This window comes from Carcharodon carcharias, chromosome 23, assembly GCF_017639515.1.
Source record: "Carcharodon carcharias isolate sCarCar2 chromosome 23, sCarCar2.pri, whole genome shotgun sequence".
Lineage (NCBI taxonomy): Eukaryota > Metazoa > Chordata > Chondrichthyes > Lamniformes > Lamnidae > Carcharodon > Carcharodon carcharias.
In genome coordinates, this window is record NC_054489.1 from 28,057,407 (window position 1) to 28,082,294 (window position 24,888).

At 45.8% G+C, this 24,888-nt stretch overlaps 1 long non-coding RNA gene across 1 annotated transcript in view; it reads left to right on the forward strand.

Moving 5' to 3' along the window:
• Positions 1 to 201: 201 nt before the first annotated feature.
• Positions 202 to 24,888, forward strand: part of LOC121269139 — a 31,527-nt gene continuing 6,840 nt past the window's right edge. The window contains exon 1 of the long non-coding RNA XR_005941312.1: positions 202 to 390. This is a non-coding gene — a long non-coding RNA (uncharacterized LOC121269139). The remainder of the gene's footprint in view (positions 391 to 24,888) is intronic.

Consider the following 24,888-nt stretch of genomic DNA (forward strand, 5'->3'; position numbering starts at 1 on the left):
ATATTTTTGATCATCGCAAAGCAAATGCCAAAAGGAAGTTCAGATGTTTGTGGCTTTTCTTTGCTCTAGCTGTGGTTAGCACATTATGACATACAGAATAAAGCAACCATACAGAGCAGTCACATGAAAAGCCTAAAATATGCTCTATTGAGTGCAGTGCTGCTGTTTACCTCATGCTTTCCGGCAATGTTAATACTTCTCTATGCACCTGAAACTGGCCATTATGGCACAGATGTCTTGGTTTCTTAATGCGTAACCCTTTTCTGGGGAAGGGAATTGAAGAATTTACAGATTCAGAGACATAATGGAGGCACAATCCCAGCCATGCCAGGATAAAAATGCCAGAGGGCCACCTTAAATTTGGCCTCAAGCCTCATCATCATAATTCAGGTATTTAATGTCTGGTAAATAGGTGTAACAACACCGAATTTCAGATCCTACCTTTTTAAAATGCAATTTTTCCATCAGTAATGCAGTTTAAGACCAAATCTCATTCTAATAATAGGAGTTTGTGTTCATAATTATCATGCAGTCTGCCTCATTCTTTTCACAGCTTTGTTTTGTAGGATCTTGAAACAAATGTACAAGAGCCAAATATATGCATGATGATGAATAGCTTCATGATGGAAGTGTGCAGATGCACAACTCATAAGCTTTGCACCATCTCTAGTCCCAATTGGCCCATGTGCTTTATGATATCAGGAATAGGATTTTGATCTTCATCCTGTTCAATTTTTACCCAGTCAGATATAGGTCAAAGTATTTAAATGAATTGGTAATAATATGATGATGTTATGCATCCCACTTTCCATTATTATCACCTCAATGCCACTGAAAATAGTTAACTCCTGTAAAAACCGAGAGGCCACTGTTGCTAGGGAAAAGGCAGAATGAAATTTAAAGGGCCATAACTGAACATTACAAAGGTAGATATGATCTTTATTTCTCTACAACGATTTTTTTTTAAATTTTGTTTTTGTTTCTCCACAATGATTACTGTTCCGATGTGTCTTTTGATTTTGAGTATTCTACTTATCCTTATTCTGAGGAGGCCACAATCGGGTCTCCAATGAGAATTTCCCTCTAACCATGGCTGGAATTGCCACCCTCCCCACCCCATCCCCCCCCCCAACCTCTGGAGTGGGCTGGCAGGCATGGGGTTCACAAAATCAGGGGGCCACCATGCCTACCTGCCTCCACTGGTATTTCACCAGCGGCAGGGGAAGAATCGGGCAACTTGCCTGCCCTTGGGTCAAGTGAAGTCGTTAAGTCGCCAGTTAATGACGACTTAAGGGCCTCCACCTGCTGCCATTGGTATTTTACCAGCAGTGAGAGATGCCCATGCCACGTGGCAAGTAAACCCTGGTGGCCTTGTTGCGGGCTGAGGGGGCTGTCCCTCCTGTTCGGGCAACCTGTGTCCAATAGAGACACCCCCCCCACCCCCACCCAGCTATATCCTCACCTCCCACTTGTTCTCCCCCACATTCCCCAGGCTCTCCTAACTGTGGTTGCCCCATCCTTCGTGCCAGGGTCCCACAGACTGGCTGGGGGGACTCGCCTTGCTGCCTGACAGCCTTTAAATGAGCTTGGGGCTTCCCAACCAAATGGGGAGGGCAAACCCTTGACTTTCCAGCCAGGGTGGGCGTGTGTAGGACCACCTCCCCTGGGTAAAATTCCAGCATAATTTTGTATAGGATGAATGTCGGGAGGTTAGACTGGTCAGGCACTACAAGAGGCCTGTGTTGCTGAGGCATTAGGAGTCCCACTCTAGAAGAAATGGACAAAGACACTCCCAAGTCTCGAAATTGCATTTGTGAAGGTAAGGAAAGCCATTAGTGCATATGCTGCACTCAACCCACCTCCACTGGAAACACTGCATTGTTTGTTACTGTGAAGGTCATCACCATCCTGAATCTTTATGTTTCAGTGTAATAAGGATTACGCCTGATCAGTTGGACACAGATGCAACAAGCAATGCCTTTTTGCTTGAGCAGCAACAGTGTGAAGATGATGAAGAGAGCAACCCATTGCTGGTTTCAAAAGATATCTGTGACTCTGTCTTGGCTACTACCTCTGGACATATCTATCTCTACCCCTTGTCACATTACAAATGTTCCAATATCAACAGATCCTTCTCTGTGTGTTTCAGCTCATACACCTTCCACTCTCACATGACACCTCTTCCAAACCACTTCCAAACTTTGCCAAAAACATTGACATGTACAACAACATCAGTGCTGCTGAATATTATTCATAACTCCTACTTCTTAAGGGCTTCAATTGGTGCAAGGCCGGGCTTCCCATCTGAGGCCTTGCCCACCCCAGTGTAAAGTGGCAGTGAGGTTGGGGTAGGCAGGGACCTGGAGGGAATCCTGTTCCTACAATTTCAAGCTCCCCCACATCTAAAAACCTGTCAGCGGCGGAGTGTTAAATTCAGGCCATGATGTTTGCACTCTTAGAGCTGATCTCCTGCTACTTCTAGATATAATTTGAAGGGTAAGTTACATGAGGTGGCTGGTTACTCTAGGAACCACAATGGCCCTTCACCAGCTCAATCCTGCTGCCTGCACCTCTTAAGTGGCTGCCCTGGCGCTGCCTTTGTTCTATCTTAATTGCAGACAGCTAAGGGGATCTGGTCAGGGGGTTCATGTGTGCTACTCTCCTGAGATTGAAGAGCACAATGTGAGCATGCTCCATCCATGTACTGGGCACTGCTTCCACATCATCACTGACTTGCAGGAAAGCAGAATGAAACAGACCCTGGGAGAAATATGCCTGCTACTCCTGGACATTGGTCAGAGAGCTCTCTCTAAATTACCACATGGGGCATGCTCCAGGTTAGTATAGAGCTTTCAAAATGATCTATCATGGTGTGGCAAACGCTTGAGGCAAACTCCCTACTGGTCCTGCTATATGTGGTGGCTGTGTGCAGTGCACATGTCCCCAAGCAGTTCATCAAAGGGCAATGTCTCCTCACACTCCAGTACATTCAGTGCCATTTGCACTACACAAGTGTCAGGGAATAATCACCTCCAACAAGAGAGTATCTTACCATCTCTCCTTGACATTCAATGGGGTTACCATTGCTGCATTCTCCCACTATCAACATCAGAGGGGTTACTATTGACCAGAAACTGAACAGGACCAGCCATCTAAATACTGTGGCTATAAGAGCAGGTCAGAGGCTGGGAAATGTGGGGCAAATAGTTCACCTCCTGACTTCTCAAAGCCAGTTCACCATCTACAAAGTACAAGTCAGGAGTGTGATGGAATACACTCCTCTTGCCTGGATGAGTGCAGCTCCAACAACACTCAAGAAGTTTGACACCATCCAGGACAAAGCAGGCCACTTGATTGGCATCCCATCCACCACATTAAACATTCACTCCCTCCAGCACCACTGTCCGTTGGCAGCAGTGTGTACCATCTACAAGATACACTGCAATAACTCACCAAGGGTCCTTCAACAGCACCTTCCTACATGTGACTTCCACCGTCCAGAAGAGCAAGGGCAGCAGATGCATGGGGACACTACCAGCTAGCTACAAGTTCCCCTCCAAGCCACATACCATCCTGACATGGAACTATACCGGCGGTCCTTCACTGTTGCTTGATCAAACACCTGGAACTCTCTCTCTAACAGCACTGTGGGTGTACCTACACCACATGGATTGCACGTGGTTCAAAAATGCAGGTCACCAGCACTTTTTCAAGGGCAATTAAGGTTGGCCAACAAATTCTGCTCGCCAGTGATGTCCACATCTCATGAAAAAATAAAAAAAAGTAGAGTATCTTCCTCTACATCTTTCAACCCCAGTTCCATCTACTGACATGCATTCTGCATAGTGCCTTGTACACTCCCCTCTAGCTCACTGTTTAATGCCCTGCAGTAAATATCTCAGAGATAGTGCTTGGCTGGGAGGGAGTGTGGCATACTGGTGGTGTTGGCAGGGTTGGAAGCACAGTGGCCTTACAAATCTTTGTCCTCTTCAGCTTCTACTTGATCTCTGATATCTAGAAGAGGAGAACAGAAGAAAGGTTAAAATGGAGGAAAAAAAAAACTCAGGTTAGGTTCCAGAGCAACAGGAGCCCACAGTAGGAGGAATAGCATAAGGATTTTATGAGATAATTTTCTGGCAGGTTATGTGTGATGCATGAAAGGAAGAGAAACAGGATGTCACAGTGAAGCTGTAGCCTTGCATCTACCTGCTGACTTTCCTGTGCCTGGCTCACCAGCAGCTTCAAGGTTTTCTCCTTGTCAACCTTTAATGTGCTCAAGGTGGTCTTTTGTTTCAAGGAGAATGTTAAAGTGAGAACACCCTCAGATTTGTATGCAATGCAGTTAAATCAGGTGTCAGTATACAGATCATAAGAGGAGTGATAATGGATACTTTACAGGAACATTTACTTACCACGTGCACACAAGCATGGCTGTGAGCAAAGGAACACTCACAAGTGAAGGTCAGGAACATCCAGAAGGGGCCCAGAGAGTCAGTTTCCACATGTCCGCTAACATCCAGCTCCACCTCACCACCACCTCTCTTGACTCTGCCACTGTTGTTAAATTGTCAGGTTGCTTGTTAGACATCCAGCATGCAACCATCTTCCATCCTGCAGATATGCCCGAGCCATCAATTCCGCCACTGTCTGGTGAGTGCCGACACACTTGGGAGCTCTATCACTGAGAGGACTGCTGCACTCGGGACTTTGTTCTGGTGGGGTACACCCTGTGGGGTGCGCCACAGTCAGAGAAGATGGAAATTACTGAGCTTCTTTTCCTGGTAGCTGTAGGTCGGCCATGTTTCACAGTCATACAGCAAGGAGCTGAGAACACAGGCCTTATAGACCATCAGCTGGGCCCTAAGAGTCTGCTTGGTGTTATCCCCTGCACGTTTCATGAGAAACCGAAGGTGATAGCTGCTTTCCCTATGCATGTATCGATTTCTGCGATAAGGGACAGATTGCCTGTCACCCCAGGGATCACTGCTCCGCAGTAAACCATGACCATAGTCTTAGGTTTGAGATCCTGTTCTTCATTAAAGGTGATGATGTACTTCATCATCCATCTCTGTCTTTGTCAAGAAGAGGTTCCTAAGATATGGAAAATGATCCACACTTTCCAGGATCTTGCAGTCCTGTTCACCCATTCTCTCCTGTGCTCATCGAGATACATTGGCTCCAGGTTAAGCAATGACTTAATTCTCATTCTTGTTTACAAATCCCTCACAGCCTCATCTCTCTCTATCTCTATAAACTCCTCTAGTCCTACAACCCTCTCAGATATCTGTGCTCTTCCAATTCTAGCCTTGTTTGTCCTTCAAGGTGAAGATGACCATGTCCATTATCTGCAGGTGCTTGGCAGGGATCTGGTGGATACATAGGAGACTATGAAGGCCGACCTGTGCCCAGAAGGTTCTGCTGCAAATCAGACAGGATACTGCAGACAATATGGTTTTGGGCAAGTTGCTGGCTCTCCTTGCATTTTTTCTTTGTCTCTGATATGCGCTTGCTTTCATTAGAGGTCAGACAGATTTTTATTCGATTGTGCCAAGTGCAGCGATCCTGAACAAGCTCCTCTCAGGACGTGAAGTCATTAACAAAACTGTTAAGTGAAGTCTTGAAATGATAAGAATTGCTCTACCATTGGTTGTGTGCCTTCAGCTCGGGAATTCCCTCCCTAAGCCTCTTTGCCTTCTCTACCTCTCTTTCCTCCTTGGCCATCTGCCCTCCTATCTCCTTATGAGGCTCTGTGTCAAATTTTGTTGGATAATGATGATGTAAAGCATCTTGAGATGTTCTGTTATGCTAAAGGTGCTGTATAAATACAAATTGTTGTCTAGTTACTTGGTCTTTATGAAAATTCTCTAAGACCTTACCTGACCCTTCTCCTTCCAATGCAAATGAACCTTCATGCACTTCCAGAATCTTCTAATTCTATTGATATATCAAGCATTCTTTTCTTGTATCTCTTTTTTTAGAACCTTATTCTTCCTCACTAACACATGTGACAGATGGTGTTGTGCCATGTGTCTGAAGATAAGCATCATTTTCTTTTAATGATATAGCTGTATAGTCTATATGCGCAATTCAGGACATTAATGGACCCAATAGTCACCTTTCTAAATGCTAATCTTCTAATTGTGCAACGCAACCCTGTCAGTTCAACAGTTCATTATTAACCTAATGGTGTCTAGCCAACTTGAACATCATAACATAAGCGATACTAAACTATTCATGGACTGTGAATCTAAAACAGGCTTCCTGTTCATTCTGTCGCTCAATATATGTATTCTACGCATAAATAGAAATGCCAACATATGTAACTACTCCCTTGATTACCCTTCAAGGTGAAGATCATCATGTTCATTATCTGCAGGGGCTTGGCAGGGATCTGGTGGATATGTAGGAGGCTAAAAAGGCCAACCTGTGCCCAGCAGGTTCTACTGCAAATCGGACAGGATACTGCAGACAATATGATTTTGGATGAATTGCTGGCTCTCCTTGTGTTTTCTCTCTGTCTCTGATATGCGCTTGCTTTCAATAGATGCCACAAAATTTTTATTCAATTGTGCCAAGTGCAGCGATCCTAAGCGAGCTCCTCCCAGGACTCGAAGTCAATATCAAAACTGCTAGGTGAAGCCATGAGAGTGCACCCCAAGCTCTCCATGGAGGATTCACTTTGGTAAGTGAGTGTCAGGCAATTAGGCTACATAACAAGCCCAACTCAGTTGTGACTATCTCAATATAGTGTGGATGCTTGGCATACTAGCTCGGGTGAGGACCTCAGTGTGTGTTGTTTTGTTCTGCCCTCTGATCTTCAGAAGCTTCCAAAGACAGCTGAAGTGAAAGCAGTTGAGTTTCTTGCCATGACACTGGTTTACAGTCCAAGTCTCACATGCATAGAGCAAAATGGGCAGGACTATTTCTTGGGATATAAAGGATGTAAGGGAGGGGCAGCGCCTCTCACAAGAGAGCTTGATGCAGTCTTTGGAGTGGCTCATCCTGTATTGGACCAAAGTGTCCTTACCTTCACCCAGCTTTCACCTGTGGGCCCAAGTAGTTGTTAGCATGTGACAGCGACCACACCCTGGTAAACTGCTCCAAAGGGCAGGCTAAACCAAGTGAGGGTAGCCATCAGGCCTCCTAACCTTGGTGACTTAGGGCTTTGTCTACCCCACCATGAGAAGACTGATTCTGGCAGACTGGGCGGATGATACCAATCTAACATCCAATGGTCTTGAAGGCGGATTCCACCATGTTGTGGAACGCTTAGAGCTTGAAAAGATACAGAAGACGTTCTGATCACCCACTGCATCTAAGATATATATATTAACACAGTTAAAGCTGTTTTCTGCAAGCATCAATTTCACGGATTGTCTCCAAAAATGATTTTTCTCTCAGAATAGAACCCATGATAAGGAACAAACTCATGTGGAGAGAGAGGAAGGACAATCAATTTTTAAGGGGATGATAAGATGGTGGAATGGGCAAAGTAGTGGACGATGGAACTCAATGTCAGGTTGCTGAACATCTTGGTTCAAAAATTATACTTTGAATTGGATAAAATTTGGTGTACTGCAAAAGGAGAGGGATTTGGGAGTTCGGGTTCCGAAGATAACAAAATTCAGCAAGTCTAGTGGCTGAAGCCAGAAGATTAGCCATGATCTTATTGAATGGCAGAGCAGGCTTGAGGGGCCGAATGGTCCACTCCTGTTCCTATTTCTTATGTCCTTATGTTCTAAATCCACTAAGAGCTGATAGAATAGTGAGTTTTATGACAAGAGACATAGAATAGGAAAAGTCAAAATGTACTGCTGAATTTATATAAAACCTTAGTAAGTTGCCAGATGCAGTTTTGGGCTTCACACTATAGGAAGAATGTTGAGGCATAGAGAAGATCACACAGATTCATTGGACACAGACTGGTAGAAAGAAATACAAATAGAAAAATTGGAGGGGTGTTTGTTAGGACAGAGGAGATTACAGCATGACCTGACAGAGTGTTTAAAATTACAAAGGGCTGAAACAGGATGGATAGAAAGAAATGCCAGGAATTTCCCAGAGAATTCTCCTGAAAGCATCTGTAACTTCAACAGAGCATTGGCAGAACCCATTTAGTAATTTCTTATTAGTCTATACATAATCAGGCTGATTTGATCTGCAGCTGTTGTGGATGGAAAACTAAATTTAAGATTTTTGAATGGCAATACTAAACAAATGCCATTACATACAACAATCAAACAACATTTTCTCCATTTACTTATTAATTATAATATTAATAGGTCCCTGAGTTAACCAGCCCTCCATCAAATGTTGTATGCAGAATAGGTGAAGCAAAACAATAGCTCTCATGGCTTGTTGCGATGATGGTGTACTTGCCTGTTTTGCAGCCAGTGCAGGTGGCAAACCAACTATGTAAATATGATCCGGTCACCAGAGTCAACATTTTGTAATCAGAAGGGATGTTTTCAGCCCATTCATCCAATGGAAGGTCAGCCTAAGAGTGTCTTGTCATCAGGAGGCAGCCATGTTGTTTCAGCGGCCAGTGAGTAAGAAGCACTTACATGCAATGATATACAGCCCACCAAAGTCATTTTGCCTCCACTGCTTGCGGAGATTTCACATTGGAGAACTTGAGATTCAATTAGGAAGCAGTCACTCATACAAATTTCAGGAAGTGCTCCTGCAATAAAAGCACAGTTCTCATTGTCTGCATAGCATGCTGTCAAGGGACGTACCCTAGGTGAGTAATATTGTGGCCTATTTATATTATAGAATCACATCAAGGGTAGAATATTTTGTCGGGTGGACGGGCACGTGCCCGACCTGAATGGGAGTAAAGTAGTGGGCAGTGATGTCGGGTGAGCGTCCCGACGTCATCGTGCACTCAAGCGATATTTTGCTTGGCGGGAGCGCGTGCTGGAATGGTGCCCGCTATTGGTTAACAGGTCACTTAAGGCCCTTAACAGACCAATTAACTGTGGTTTTACCTTGCCTGTGTGATTTTCTGCTTATCGCATGGGCAAAATGGGCAGGCGGCCAGCCGACATTTTCACAAACCTCATCCAAGGGTGGGATAAAAAGGGTCAGCAGCATTGCCAGTGTGAGGAGTGAGCATTTTTGGAGATAGTTTGCTGCTGGATGCTTATTGGTACTTGGCAGCTTCACCTTTGTTCGGGGCTTCATTCTCAGCATTTCCAGGCCTCACTTCTGGACTCATTGTCGTCTGCCAGGTCCCCAGAGGATTCAGACCATGTGGACCCTTGCAGGTTCAAACAGCCTTCTTTCACCCTGGTAATGGGGATTGTGGTGGCACCTCCTCTGAGGAGGAAGAGAAGGGCAGAAGGAAGAGGAGGCCAGGTATCTCAATGCAGCTTCCAGGGGAGGGACCTCTGGGAGGACAGCCGCAGGCACAAGGGGCGCAGGGTCAGCAGGTAGTCCAAGGCAGAAGGGCCGCAGAAGATGCCACCATCCTGCTGCCAGGGTTTACAGGCAGCGATGCAGCTACCTCAATATGTCTGAGGTACAATGCCGAAGGAGGCTCCACCCTTCAAGAGAGACTGTGACCTCCATTTGCCAGATGATCAGCCCTGAGATCAGTTCCGACTATGCGGGTGGACACCCCATGCCAGTGGCTCTGAAGGTCACAACTTCTATGCCTCCAACTCTTTCCAGGGCTCTGTTGTGAACCTTTGTGGAGTCTCCCAATCAGCTATGTACAGTTGCATCGAGCTGGTGACAGAAGCTCTGTCCAGGTGGGTGGTGAGTTTTATTCTTTACCGTAAGGACGAGGCCAGCCAGACACAGTGAGCCAGAGGTTTTGCAGCAATTGCTGGTTTACCCCGTGTCCAGGGTGCAACCTACTGCACACATGTGGCCATCAAGGCACCAGCAGGTCAGCCCGGTACCTTCATCAACAGGAAGGGCTTCCACTCCATGAACATGCAGATAGTGTGTGATCACAGGATGCAGGTCTGTGCAAGGTTCCCTGGCAGCTCCCATGACACATTCATCCTGAGACACTCCTGGGTACCGAGGCTCTTCAGTGCTCCAGCCCGACTGGATGGATGGCTGCTGGGTGACAAGGGCTATCCCTTGAAGTGGTGGCTCAAGACATCTCTCTGCCACCCAAGAACAGAGTCAGGGCAGCATTACACTAGGAGTCATGCCTCCACAAGGGCGGTGGTAGAGAAGACCAAGATGTGCTTCTGATGCTTGGACCTTTTAGGGGAGCTCTACAATACCCCCGCAGAGCAGCTGTCAGTGCCTGTGTAAGGGCTTGCAGATCTGATTGCAACCCTAGGAACCCCTCATTCTGCCCCTGGAGCTGTTTCTCCATAACAAACATGATTCTCTCAATGGAGGAGGCAGTGTGCTCGCCCATGATGGTCAACGCAATGCTCACAGTCTGCATGGGCTCCTCCATCACGGATACCATAGCATGTACACCTTCGTGGATCTCCGCCAGATCCTCCAGCACATTCCGCTGGACATCCAGCATCTGCTGCCTATTAGACGACTCCAGAGGCTCATCATCAGCCTTTGACAGAGCATCATCCTGGTCCCCAGCAGTCCTCTGACTACTAGCGCCCTGGGCACTCTCTGCCTCTGCCTGCACCTTAAGCGACTATAAAGTGCCTTCATCAATGTACACTCAAATAATAACCGCCGCTCTAATGCCGACCGAGGTGCTGGTATCGGTGTTGGTGCCTGCTTTAGAGAGTGGGCGTGATGCAGGTGAAAGTGACACCCGATGGTCCTCCGGCGTCAGGGGTGGCTCTTTGGGGTCTGCAGATCGGACGCCTGCTGGTGAACCTAAAAGGGAGAAGCAGGAAATGTCATTAGTTAAAGTTATCACACTGTCACTGTGCATGCCAGGCACCCTGGTGAGACAATGGAGATCCGCATCGTCTTTCAACGATCAATGGGCACTCCAGGTTTGAGGCTCCCATCAGTGAGGAGATTGCACTAGAATGATTGCACTAACTGAAACCCTCACCTCCGTGCACTGCGCTTTAAACTTCGTCTGGCACCCCCGCCTCTCCACGCCTGGTTGCACATGAAGCGTGCCAGCTCTCGAGCTCTAGGGTGTCCTGCTTGAACTGGGAGAGCACCAGCAGGTTGGGCAGGCCTCCCACCTCTTGAATTAGTTATGGCTTGCCTTGTCCTGAAAGGGCAAAGGAGCATTAATGAGTCCGTTCTCTACGTACAGCACCATTACAGCCCCAGCTGAGGAACACCTCGCAGGGAACATCCCACGTGAAATCGCGGTCAGGGCCCCATTATTGACGGTGGTCAGTTACAGGGCCACTCCCGCCTGACTAGGGAAATATTCTTACCTGGAAAAACTCAGCAGGTCTGGCAGCATCGGTGAAGAAGAAAAGAGTTGACGTTTCGAGTCCTCATGACCCTTCGACAGAACTTCTGTCGAAGGGTCATGAGGACTCGAAACATCAACTCTTTTCTTCTTCGCCGATGCTGCCAGACCTGCTGAGTTTTTCCAGGTAATTCTGTTTTTATTTTGGATTTCCAGCATCCGCAGTTTTTTTTTATATAGGGAAATATTCTGCCCCAAAAAGTCGGTCAGCCATATTGCCTGAAGCTCCTGTTGCTCTGCAAACTTCCCTGTTTATATTCAGAGCCGATCTTGCACTTTTGAATCATTAAGAACAAACTGCGCATGTACAATCTTGTGGGCAACAACTGTATCTTGCTGCCATAAGCTTTTCCCAAGGTCTGGCAAAGGCCTTACAAGGCAGCAGGTTAAATCTGTGCCTGTGTCAGCAGCAGGAGAGTTCTGCCTTGAACACCAAAGCTGACGGTGCGTTTGGGGCAGCACCACCTCCAAGGGCTGGCGTGAAACCCACCTCTTTATAGAACGCGGCACCTTCAGAAGCTGAAGTGGCACTTACTTTAAAAAAAACAAAAGACTTGCATTGCCATTCAGGACCTCAGGGCTTTCCGAAGCACCTACAGTCAAGTAAGCGCTCTTGAAGCAGAGGGTGGGATTTTCCATCACGGGCGATATGGAAAGTTTGATGGACCAGCCAAAGGCCCCTTGACTTTGAGCAGGAATTTCTGGTCCCACAGTGGGTGGGACCCAAGAATTTCAGCCTCAGTCACTGTTTTAACGTTGGAAACACTGCAGCCACTTTTTGCCCAGCGAGCCACCATAAACAGCAATGTGATAATGACCGGAAAAACCTGCTCTGTAATGATGTTGATTGAGGGCTAAATATCGGCCATGAAACCAGGGATGGATATAAATCATGTCATGGGATCTTTTATGTCCACCTGAGAGGCCAGACGGGACTTTGATTCGATGCCTGAAATGAAAGACAGCTCCTCCATCAAACAGCACTCCCCCCACCCCAAACAGCACTGGAGTGTCAGCCTAGATTTTCGTGCTCGAGCCTCCATAGTTGGACTTGAGCCACAGTGCTGCTGTATGTGGGCCTCCTGATGGCAGTGGCAGGGTAAGATAATGAGGTTTCAGCATAGAGGGTTGACTTTTCTGCAAACCGTGGCTTTCACTTCAATGCTGCAGATCGAAAGAAAAGGTTCTCACAAAACCAGCAACTGAGTTGGGCCTTCAGACAAGACAGGTATACTATTACCACTATCTTTATTCAAATCAAACAGGTATGGAACAGAAGGTTGTACAAAGCCGAAACACCGACTGTCTGTTCTCTGCATGCATGCCAATTGACCTGCTGTGTGTTTCCAGCTTTCCCCTGTTTTTGTTTCGGATCCCAGCATTTTGTGTTTTATGCAAGCTGTAAGTATCTCCCCACTAGACTTTTCGAGCATCAAACACACGTTGCCTGTGTTCAGGACCCTATCCGACTAGCATGTAAATTTAAAAAAGCAAGCATGAAACCTTAATTCTGTTTGCCAGCTCCCCAGTCACAGATGGTAATAGGCTGCTCACCATTCACCCATTGTAGTAGGATAGTCAAAACAACACGACCTTTTGTTCCTCTGTGTAAGTGCACTCTTTATGTAAAGCCTTGATGTTTAAATGCCTAAAATTGGACAAAAAAATAACTGGGGCTTTACAAAGAGATCTAAATGGGCCAGCTAAGGCACAGGGAGATATTAATGATTTTTGGGGAGTTTCTAAACAGGCTCAGCCCGCTTCAGAAATAGTTTTACATCTGTCATTCTGAGCACGAGGCAAGTTTGTGCTGAGGTAGACACAAGGCTCACAGCGTTCTTGCAAATTCTAAAAAAAAAATCTATTTTTAAAAATGCTTTTTACGCAGACATCATCAAGTTGAAAACATCTCTATTGTACTTGGAATAAAGTGGTCTCTCTGTCATTTCAGGAGATGCTGCTCCTGTCAGGTTTCAACTTTTGAGGATTTTGCTTCCAATAGCTGCTTTAAAAGCTCTGAAAATCACTTAGACACATCAAAGCGAATGGAGCACTGGGCTGAACTTTCCCAGACCTGACGAGACAGCCTTGGAGGTGACGGCACGAGGAAATTTGGAAGATGTGCACAGGGCTTGGCTCCTCAGCTCATTCTGCACAACTGAATGCTGTGTCCAGAGATGGATGAGTCACTTCAACTGCAACCTGCCAAGCATTGCCAGCAAGCCAGTCGAGGCTGGTAATGAGCCACTGACCTGTAATTTTCCAGGCCGCAAGCGATCTTCTCTGGGACACACAGCACCCCACAGGAGCCCGAAAATGGATTGGAGGTAGTTCTGCAGCAGGAGGCGCAAGCTACCACTCATTTGAGGGTTTAGATTTATTTGCTGGCAGTAATTCACAAAAGGGGGTCTATCCCCCGGTAGCAGGAATGACCTTGCGGTCACTTCATGGAGACTGATGGTCTCTGTTAATGCTTGCCCTGCTGCAATGGCAGCTGCTGTGCTCACACTGTGCCTCGGTAGCACTGCTGCCCATCCCGCTGATGGCCAGGCATCAGCCATGCTGCAAAGGCAGCTCTCAGCTCTCCTCACGGGCCACATTGATTGGACCTCCTAACATTAGAACCCGACTGCCATCCCCCAATTGGACGGATCTCCCAGCGGGATTTCTTAATTGGTCACTTCTGGGAAGATCGGGTCCAACAACCTATCACAGCTACTTTCAGATTCCTAACCCAGAAATCATCCCAACACCAGGATTGGCATGCTAGGGAAAAAACCCAGCCTGTTAATACCATTTCTCTCTGGACAGTTGCTGCCAGGGCCGCTGAATATTTCCAGCATTTTCTGTTTTCACTTATTTTTTTATACCTTTTGTTCAAAGTATTCAGGCACTTTACAGCAAAAGAAAAGTGTGGGCAGAATTTTCTTTCATATTTTTGGAGAAACACTCAGTGACAGGGAGAAGTCATTATGCATCCCAGAAAGGCTCTCCATAAGCATCAGCTTAAAGAAAGCTGTGCCTTCCAGTCACTCTGAAGGTTATTCCAGAGTGGTGGAATCCCAGAATGGAACTCACACCCTAGGCTGGGTGTGGTCTGTCTCCACCCTCCAGCATGGTGCTTGTAAGGCCCGTGGTTCTCAGGCTGATTTAAAGTTATGGCTCCGTTGGTTCTTACTGTTGTGGATGTACAGTTGCCAACTGTGGTTGAAGGCACCTCTGGAGGTTTTACCACATTACCCTCAACCGCTCAGCTTAGTTAAACTGATGTTTTCCCCCTCCCCAATAGTTTTAGAACTAATTGTTCTGATCCTCGTGGGGAAACTGTAACCCAAAATAACCAAATTTACTGAATGACCCCCAGATGAAGAAATTCCCAAGAAGATTCCACTTCTTGCAGCTTTAGTTTTAATACAAATCAGAATCTGCCTAAATTAAAGACATGAATTAACAGGCAAATCACTGTCACTATTAACTATAAATTTACAAGTGGACTAGCAGTTACAGCAAAGACTATCTCATGAGATTACAAGCATTGTATCAGTTCCCACACCACCATGTTGCATCACGTGCAATCTCACAGTCTTTCCAACTTGGCCTCCGGAACACAAGGTCTCTCATTCTTCTCACTCAATTGATTTGGCCCTTGAGTCATCTGTAACAGTAGTCGCACTCTGTCAGAGCCCAGAGAGAGACAGTCATCACCCAAACGGCACAGTGCTGCAGAACCTCCTTAGAGGTTCAGAACACTCTTTCCGTAAACCTTGTCAAATGTATGAATTCCAGCGTTGGTGCAATGCCAGCAATGTAACCCATAAGTCCCAGTGACTGGCTGATTGAATCAGACAATATGTTTCTCTAGTTGTTCATATTAGCCAGAGTACAGGCCGTACTCAACCAGCCTGTGCTTGCAAAACCCAAAAACAAAACGTCTCCTGTTAGATGTGATTCTGCGATTAGCAGCACTTGCTGAACGATCCTGTGTGTTAATAGCTACACTACCAACCAATTTAAGAGAATCAGATAAGCTTGTAATGTGACTCAAGTACACATGCTAGAAGCAATATATATTTATATGCAGGGACCTGGTCTTTACAAACAAAAGGAATATGTTCATACCTTGTGCCTTTTTTGAATTATCTGACAGTATGGAGAGTTTATAATTCCTATTGCTTTCTCCATGATTCACCTCAGCCAATCAAAGTTGACTTGCCAACCAATCAGCACCACTTTTCTCCTGTTGTGATCATTTGAAATTTGGCATTCTTGCATTTGTCCTGATGAGTGTAAGATGAAAAGCATTGACAGCATATCTCTCTTTTCAGCAACAGAATGTACTTGCTTGAAAATTTATAGAAGCATAAAACTTTACAGCACAAAGAAGGCCATTCTGCCCATGAAAACTGCACCGCAGGGTCCTTGAAACCCTTATCCTCTTGCCATTTTGATCTTTCTTTCCAAGTATTTAGTTACACCTCCATTAAACCTGATATGAATTCCATGACCATTCTTGATTCTGGCAGTGCTTTCTGAGATAAAACAATGCCCTGTGTAAAAAGGCTCCCCTTGATTCTTTTGATGCTGATTTTAAATTTCGGCCCTCTGGTTAGTGACTGCTCTGCCTGTTATTCTAACCCTTGTAACCAGGTGGGTGACTTCAATAAATTAGGTGACAGAGGAATACAAACATTATGTAGTGTGATTTAACATCAGTTGTCTTCTAAACAGTTTGGCCCATCTCTCCTAGTACATCAGAGATGGGACCGTTGCAGGGCTTGCATGAATGGGTTGGTAGGTGCAAAAAAATCTTCTGAAGGAATGAAGAGTGCAAAGGTATGTGGCTAAGATGCATCATGTCATTCAGTTTTGGTGGCAAGCTCAGAGACATTCTGTGCATGCTTTTAATATGTGCACTAATTGCCTGTTTATTTCCAAATCCATAAAATATGAACATTAAATAAACTTATTCTTTCAGTCACCTGTATATTCCATGAGAAGAAGGGTCTGTAGTCGTTGTGAACTTTAATTCCTGCTTTCAGACATTTTATTACAATTATTTACTCGGCATGGAGACGCCCTCAGGCAAAATTTAAAGTCAAGTTTCAGTGGGGCCAAGCTGGGAGGCCACTCGAATTAGAAGGCAGTAGTATTTGGGGCTTGGGTGAGACCTGTCCTGCCAGCGGCCCTTTCTTTGGCACATGGAGCCTCCAACTCTGATGGCTCCAAACATGCTCCATGTGGCCTCCACAGGCACAGGAGGCAGTGGGGGGTGCGGAGGTGATGGGGGGGGTGGGGGGTGTGCTCCACTCCTGGTAAAACACTGGTACTGCTGTAAAATTGCCCATGTTAGGGTGAAAGTATATAAATTGGTGGCTTGCCTCCATTTAGCTCCCCCAGCTATTTTCCCAACAACCTACCTCCAAGGGAAGAATTTTCCCGTTGGCGAGCGGGGGCAGGGCCCTCACGCCAACGCGTAAAATGACGCGCAGTGACATCGGGTGGGCGTCCCGACATCATCGTGTGTCGTTTAGTGTCAGTTCGGCGGGCACACAGCTGATGTGCCTACACGCCAGCTGAACTGTCAAAGGCCTATTAAGGCCCTTAAGAAAGTCATTAAAGCTGCTAAGAAAGCTGCCCATCCAGCCTTAAGGTTGGCGGGCAGGCAAAGAATCCAGACAGCCTTTGCGTTTTTCATGAAACCCCATCCACGAGCGGGATGAGGTTTCACAAAGTGTTTCAAAATGTAACTAAAAATTATACTTTTATTCTTTGACATGTCCCAGCTCATGTGACAGTGTCACATGAGGGGACATGTTTTAAAAGTGTTACAAACCTTCTTTTCGAACTTTAGCACAGAAACCAATCTCCCTGAAGCACCGCCGTGCCTCGGGGGGATCTCTGTGCTCTTTTGCGTGCCTGAGGGGGAACCTTTCGGGGAATTCCCCCTCATCCGCACAGCACTTCTGGGTGTGCGTCATGCTGGGGCGGGCTGATTAAAATGGCGGTACGCACCCAATTGGGGGCACCGATTGAGTTCATACTCACTCCTGCCCTTCCCCGCACAACTCCCCCTCCTCTCCCCCCAATAGGGGGAAAATTTCCCCCAAGCCTGCCATCATGGGCCAGGATAACTTATCCTCCATATGATTTCTGACTATTCCTTCCCTTCTCTGACAGCCAGGTTAAAACTACTCTAATTGCAGGTTGCCCTACCTAAAGCAGGAAGTGAGACTTTGTGTGAATTTAATTACCCAGGATTCTTAGCCAAAAGTGATGTCATAGCAATATGACCAAAATTAAGGAGGGATTGCTCTATATATTTAGAGACTGACACCTCTCTGTTATGTCATTTGTAATGGAGACTCAAGATAACAATCTGAAACAGAATAGAACTCACAAGGTTAGCAAATACTTTATACCATACATTTAGCTTTATTTTTATGCGAACGTGCAGATTAAATTTCATCTTTGTATTTTTAAGGTTGCTATTTTCATTTTAAAAATTTAGAAGTTTTGATAGTTTCACCCCCTTATGTTAAGAGACTAGTCGATGTGACATGTGTGTTCTGATGGTACAATGTGTTGGGATTCTCATAATTCTTCATGAAATGACAATCTGACCTGATTCTGATGAAAGATCACTGACCTGAAACATTGGGCTGAAATTTGTCACCAGGGGCCAAAAGCAGGACCTGATCCCTCGCCAGTGGGCGATGGGACCTTGTAGAGGGAATTTGGCCTCGTAATTGGCCGCTGGCAGGACCACCAATTGAGGATGACAACCCGCTTCCCAGAGCTGCTAGCCCAATCAGCTTGATAATCGAGGCAGCACCATCCTTAGAGGTGGCAATGCTGAGGTAGATGCTGAGGAGAGGGTGACTCCATGCCAAGATACCCTTGATGAGGAGGTAAGTTTGGTGCTGGGGCTAGGCAGACAGGTCTCCGTGATGGAGGGGCGGTGGTGGGGGGGGGGGGGGGGGGGGGGGTGGCGGTGTGGTGGGGGGGGTGTTGTGGGGAGGGGCAGGGAGGTGTTGTCCAATGGCCACAGGGGTGGCCATTGCCACCAAGAGACCTTTCTGGGAGCAGACACTGGGAACCCACTGAGAGGGCTCCAGGGCTTACCTGGCAGTCTCCTCACAGGATTTCAGCCCTTCCCAATGCTGGTAAAATGTCAGCAGGGGCAGGAGGTGGCCCTGAATGCTTAATTGCTATAATTGGCCACCCAGTGGGTGGTTGTGCCTCTAAGATTCCCACCTCTGGTGATACTCTGTGGTAGCAGGAAGCCCATCTCCATAGGCCTGTCAAAATTCAACCTGTTAACTCCATTGGTCTCTTCACAAGTGCCTCCAAACCTGCTGAGTATCTCTAACAGTTCATGTTTTTATTTCATATAACTATTTAGTTTTATTAAAGGTTGAAACAGTTTGCACTCAATGGCTCTTGAAAGTTTACAAATCCAGCTTGCAGGCTGACTGACCCTGTCGGGATTTACCAAGTTGCAAAATGACAAAATTTATGGAACATTTGAAGGTGTTTGCTTACAAAGCAGCAACAACTGCGCTTCAAAGTTATTCATTTTAAGTGAAGTACTTTAGGATGATTCTGAGAGATATGGTAAGGTGTTGCATAAATGCAAGAACTTTCTAGAACTTATAGATATTAATGGTATGTCGCATTAATACTATATAGTCGTTCAACTCTGATTTGAAGTCACTCACTTGAGTGAAGTTCAAATTTTGGCAAGAAAACACGGGGCAGGATTTTCCAGTCGTTGGGCCTGGGAGGAGCCACAAAACGGTCCGCTGCCTGTGATCGGGCCCCGACTGGCCGGCCAATTAACGGTCAGCTCAGCGCTCCTGGGGAAGGGGTGGGAGGAGCGCGAGCGCAGAAGTCTGCGCACTGAAAACTCCCCGAAGGCAGGCAGCTAAAGAATTGTACAATCAGAAAGAAAGACTTTAAAAATGTTAAAAACATGTCCCGACATAGAACTCAATAACAACAGCAGAAAAATAATAAAAACTATGTCTAAAAATTTTTACATTTTTTTTATTTATGTTGGAAACCTTGTCCCGCCCGTGGATGAGGTTTCATAAAACATCCAAAGGCCGCCTGGCCGATTTGCCCGCCCGCTCGCCAACAATAAGGTTGGACAGGCAGCAAAAATTGCTTTCAATTACTTAATTAAGGGTCTTAATAGGCCTCTTAATTGTCAGCGGGCGTGCTGCCGACTTGTGCGTGCACCCGCCGACCGAAATATCGCGCGAGTGCACGATGATGTCAGGGCGCTCGCCCGAGGTCATCAGGCGCTATTTTATGTCCGATCGAGTCAGGCATGCGCCTGCCTGCAGGATGTAAAATCCCTGCCCATGAAATTTCCTCAAGATCATCAGTAAAATGGCAGCTCGTGCAAAATGGCCCACATTTACATTTTTACTGTTAGTAAACAGTGGGCAGAACAATCAGCTAACTACCCATTTTAAAAATTCACTGGTTTCCTAATGCTCTGAATGCCTAATCCATTTGGAAGTCTGCCTTTTTTCATGTACAGGGTGGTGTTAAGCCAACAACATAACATGTGCTGCTCTCAAAGCAAGAGCCAGTGCCAAATTAGCTCCTGGAGTATAGGGAGTTTTTATACTTCAGCCATCAGTCTGAAACCTTATTTTCCACTCTCGCCTCCTCCCTGACTCTGATTTGAATTCTCCCAGCAAATTGAGAGTTCTGCTTACCCCATGCTCCCGCTGGTTAAATCATAGTCATAGAATGATGCAGCATAATAAACAACATTGTCAAACATTGTAAAATGGCAGCATGGACCTTTCATTGAGACTGCAACCAAGTGACTGAAGCTATCTTTGTTCTCCTGAACTGTTCCATGAGGTGTGACATAGATGACTAATCCATCATCTTCCCTGCACAATCTGCTACAATGGCATGCTCTTATTGGGTTCTTCTCTTATCTTTCCCATCATAGCCAGCACATCTCCTGCAATGTATTCCTCTAATTCTGACCCCCATTCAGCTATCTTGGGAATGCTTAAAGGTTCTAATCTGAGCCCCTCCCTATTTCTCAACCAATTGCTGCCTGTTGTTAGTATTCTTGGTAGGCAGGGGATCAACTTCAACATGCATCATGACATGTGATGTTCCACTAGCAGCCTTCATTCTATAAGTGTGCTGACTTCCTGCTTGCTCAGCATCAAGTGCAATAGCTGGAACTACTACCGACTTAACACCTGTAAGATCAAAGCAATCTTGTTCAGCACCTGACAATGACCCTGCACTCCAGCCCCAGATTCCAGCCCTCCCTTACCTGTTCATTCATGCTGAGCCCACCAATGTGCTCCTGTCGTGACCTGTTTGATCCTGAGTTGAACTCCTAATGCCATTTCCAAACTATTGTGAAGACTTCTCCCAGGTTTTTCTTAAAAACTTTACCATCTGCTTCCTATCCCACAATTATTCCGGTTCCTGTATCACCTATGTCCTTGTTGCTTTGCATTGGTTGTGCATTGCCCAACAAATTAAATTCTAATTCCTTAGAATCATTAACATTTCCCTTGATGATCTCAACCCGCCAACCTCTGCAACCTCCTTCACCCCTACTTCTCAGAAGGCTGTCTTCTCTCTTATGATTATAACTTCCTTTGTAGAAAACCCTCATTCCATTCCAATAGCAGTAATAGCTTCTTCAGCCAATTTGGCCATAGGCTTAGAGAAATCTTCCTTAAGCGCTATTCTTACCTAATTCTTTCCCTACCTCCAAAAGCCCACTGAAAGCTAACCTTTGGACCATGCCTTTGGTCACCTCTCATTTGTCTCCTCCTACTGCTCAACTTTTAAGTTTATTTCCATGAAACACTTTGGAAAGTTGATTGGGCAAAGTCGGCCCAAATTTGCACTAAGTGCGGTAGCGGGTGGAAAAAACAACATTTTACCCACCAGCCGCAATGGTGGCTTTTCACGCTGTATCGTCCCAAACCCACTGCATTAATTATGCATTCCTGGGATATACCCTGTTTCGATGGCAGGCGGCTCCGATTCGCCTGCCACACCATCACCTCGCAGCTTTATCACGTCAGGCACCACATTTAAAGTACAGCCGCACTCAATGCTTCCAGCCCAGGACTGCAGAAAAGAAGACATGGCCCCAAAAGCAAGAAGGCTGCAGTCCTTGAGCGCCTTTTGGATGCTGAGGGGGCCCCCTGTGATGTCCTCTATCCCTGGTCTGCCTGCCAGAGGAGCAACAACATTACCAGCCCTGATTGGTAGGTGTTGCAGTGATGATCAGTGCCAATTCTGCACAGAAGAGGTTGGCCATCCAATGAGGATGAATGATCTCATCCATGTAGCCAGGGTATGGCAGCCATCTCATCACTTTAAACTCACACACTCAAGCCCATCACACATTCATTGGTATCTCACTCACTGCCAGCTCAAGGGACATCGCCACTCACTCTCTCACACACATACCCTCAAATGTCCATCTGGCCTCATCTCCTCTGGAGACTGCCTCCTCAGCCCCCACCATCTTGAGGCCACTTGCACACATCAACATGTGTGCCCCCTCAACACACCGGGATACCCTCCTTCTGCAGTACAGCCCTCGCCCTGCAGCCTCTTCCCTCACCTGAGACCACTTTCCCCCATCCCCAAGCAAGTCCTAGCCCAGCAGCCATTGAAAAGCCATCCATATGTGACTGAGCTGGTGGGTAGGGACCTGGCCATGAGCCCCCCTAAAAGTGAAGCCTGGCGCAGATGACTGCAAGTGCTGACTAAAGCTAAGTAGGCAAACAAGCCTTGAAGTTCCGAGGGAAGTGCCACCCGCCAAGTGCGCGCCTTATAAATGTTGTAGCGAAACATGTCAGTGGGTTGTGGGGGAGGGAGAGGGGCGGACGATCTAAGCAGGGTTGGGGGGGGTGGCGGGCTGGCCTTATATTGATATGCAGATGTTTTACAGTGAGATTCCTGACATCTGATGGTGGAAATTTGGACCCACCATCGGCGGGCTAAGCGGAAGATTACAAACTGGTTTCACACCATCATGAAACCAATCGCGCCATCTTGTCCGCTCACAACACTGAACACACCCAATGCCAGCGGGCACGGAAAATCTCATTATGTTCGAGGTCTAGATCAATGCAGATTTCATTAAGTGAGATCTACATGAGTTTAACAGAAGCTCAGAAGATCCAAAGCAACCTCTGAGCACCTCTGAAACATGATTTGACACTGCACTCAATGATACAATCAATTAGCACAGGCTAACCAGTCCAGGGAGTTACCAAGGCTTTCCACTTGAGTCAAATCAGGGCCTGACTTTGGATATTTATTGCCACTTTTACATTATAGTGAACAAAACATAATGGGTGAGATTTTAAAATCCACCCCCTTTCACAGAGTTAAAATCAAGTCCAATAAACCTGTAAAATTTTCAATTTTTACACCAAATTTAACAAATTTACAATCGGCAGCAATGCTTAAAAAGCCTTTTAATATTGCAATGTTATTGCAATCGATAATTAACACCTTATTGAAAAGCTGCTATGCCGCTGCAGAAACAATTAGAGATGTTTCAGTAAACTGTAAACACAGAGCCAGAACTGCCTCATAAATATTTGAGGTTTTTAATGTCCTATTAATTTGTAGAAAATATTAGGTATGAAATATTTAGAAATGTAATTGTCGAATTTGGCCTGACTGACTATGTGGAGTTCTAGTTTGAAATCTAAGTCACAAAGATCTCCACCCAAGCATTAACCTATCTTTTCTCTCTCATGTACTGATGGACCTGATGTGTAGATCCATCACTATCTATTTTTATTTCACATCTTGAGCATTTGTAGTTTCTCTTTTCATTGGGTCTAGCCCTAAACTGGAACTGTAGTCTGGGGAATCAAGATCAGGAAAACACATTTGTAGCATTTTTGAAAATGTATTTAAAACTTCTCCTTAGCCCCTATTTAATCCACGAGCTACTTTTGCAGTTGTGGATTATGATGTCCAGTCAGGAACATTTATTGAGGTCTTTGAGAATGACTCTGCTGTATTAAATTCATAACACACTGCTACTGATTACAATTTTGAGTGTTTGGATTTCTGGTAAAAGCTCCATGTGCAATCTCACCAATATAGAACTTTATCTGTCCAAGGATCTATCCTTGGCCCTCTTCTATTTCTCAGCTGCATGCCGCCACTCGGCAACACCATCCAAAAACACAATGGAAGGTTCTATATCTGCTCTGATACAACCCATCTTCACCTCATCTCCATCTTTATTGATCCTTGCAATGTCTCTGAATTGTCATGCTGCTTGTGACATCCTCCACTGCATGAGCAGAAATTTCCTCCACTTATCGATCAGGAAAACTGAAGCCACTGCCTTCGTTTCCCACCACAAACTCAAAGACCTCAATAAATGTTCCTGACTGGACCTCAATCTCTAGCGATTAGCTCCATCCTTCCTCTAGCCACCACCTGAGGATTAACCAGATTCTTTGTTTCCTATTTGACCCTGAACTGAGCTTCTGATCTCATCATCTCCATCACCAAAACCACCCACTTTCATACCAACCTTGCCTCAGTCTCTGTCTGAGCTTATTTGCTGCTGAAACCCTCATCCCCTTTGTTACCTATAGAATCAACCACTGTAATACTTTTGTGGCCAGCCTCCCAACCTTCTCACAAACTTAAGATCATCCAAAACTCTGTGGCTGTGTCCTAACAGGACATCAAGTCCCACTTACCTGTCACGCCTGTGCTCGCTGAATTACATTGCCCCCTGGCCTGGCAATGCCTTGACTTTTTAAAAATCCCATTTCTCCTTTTTGTTTTTAAATCCCTCTATGGCGTCACCCTCCCTATCTCTGTAACCTTCTCCAGGCATACAACCCCTCCCCCCCCCTCAAGATCTCTTGAGCCCCTCTAAATCTGGCCTCTTGCACATCCTTGATTTTCTTTGCCGCACATTTGGTGGTTGCTGTTGTATCATCTTGTATTCGGGGTATGTCTATTTTCTCTAAGTAAGCTGCTCAAGACTGTAGTTTGTAGAAACCATTATTATTTATTTACAGCTCTATGAACATCTCAGGAACTCTGCATGAGGTTGGACTTCTCCTTCCTCCAGACCTCTGCTACTCAGTCATGTGTTATTACATCATAGTCACTTAACATCAGGCACTTCTGATGTTAACCCTTTACAATTGTGACTTCAGTTGCCAAGGCTGCAAATTTTGGTATCCCCTCCTTACACCACTCTGCATCTCTACGCTTTTCTCCTTCTTTAAGACATTCCCTAAACCTACCTCTTTAACTAAACATTTGGTCATGCATCTTAATATTGTGCCTTATCTGGCTTAGTGTCAAATTTTGGTTGATAAAACTCCTGTAAAGTGCTTAAAACATTTTACTCTGTTCAAAGTGTTATGTAAATGCAGGCTGTTGTTGCAGTGGAAATGACTCAAAGCTTCCTTCCACCCTCAAAATAGGTAAAAACGTTTGTGTTGTATATC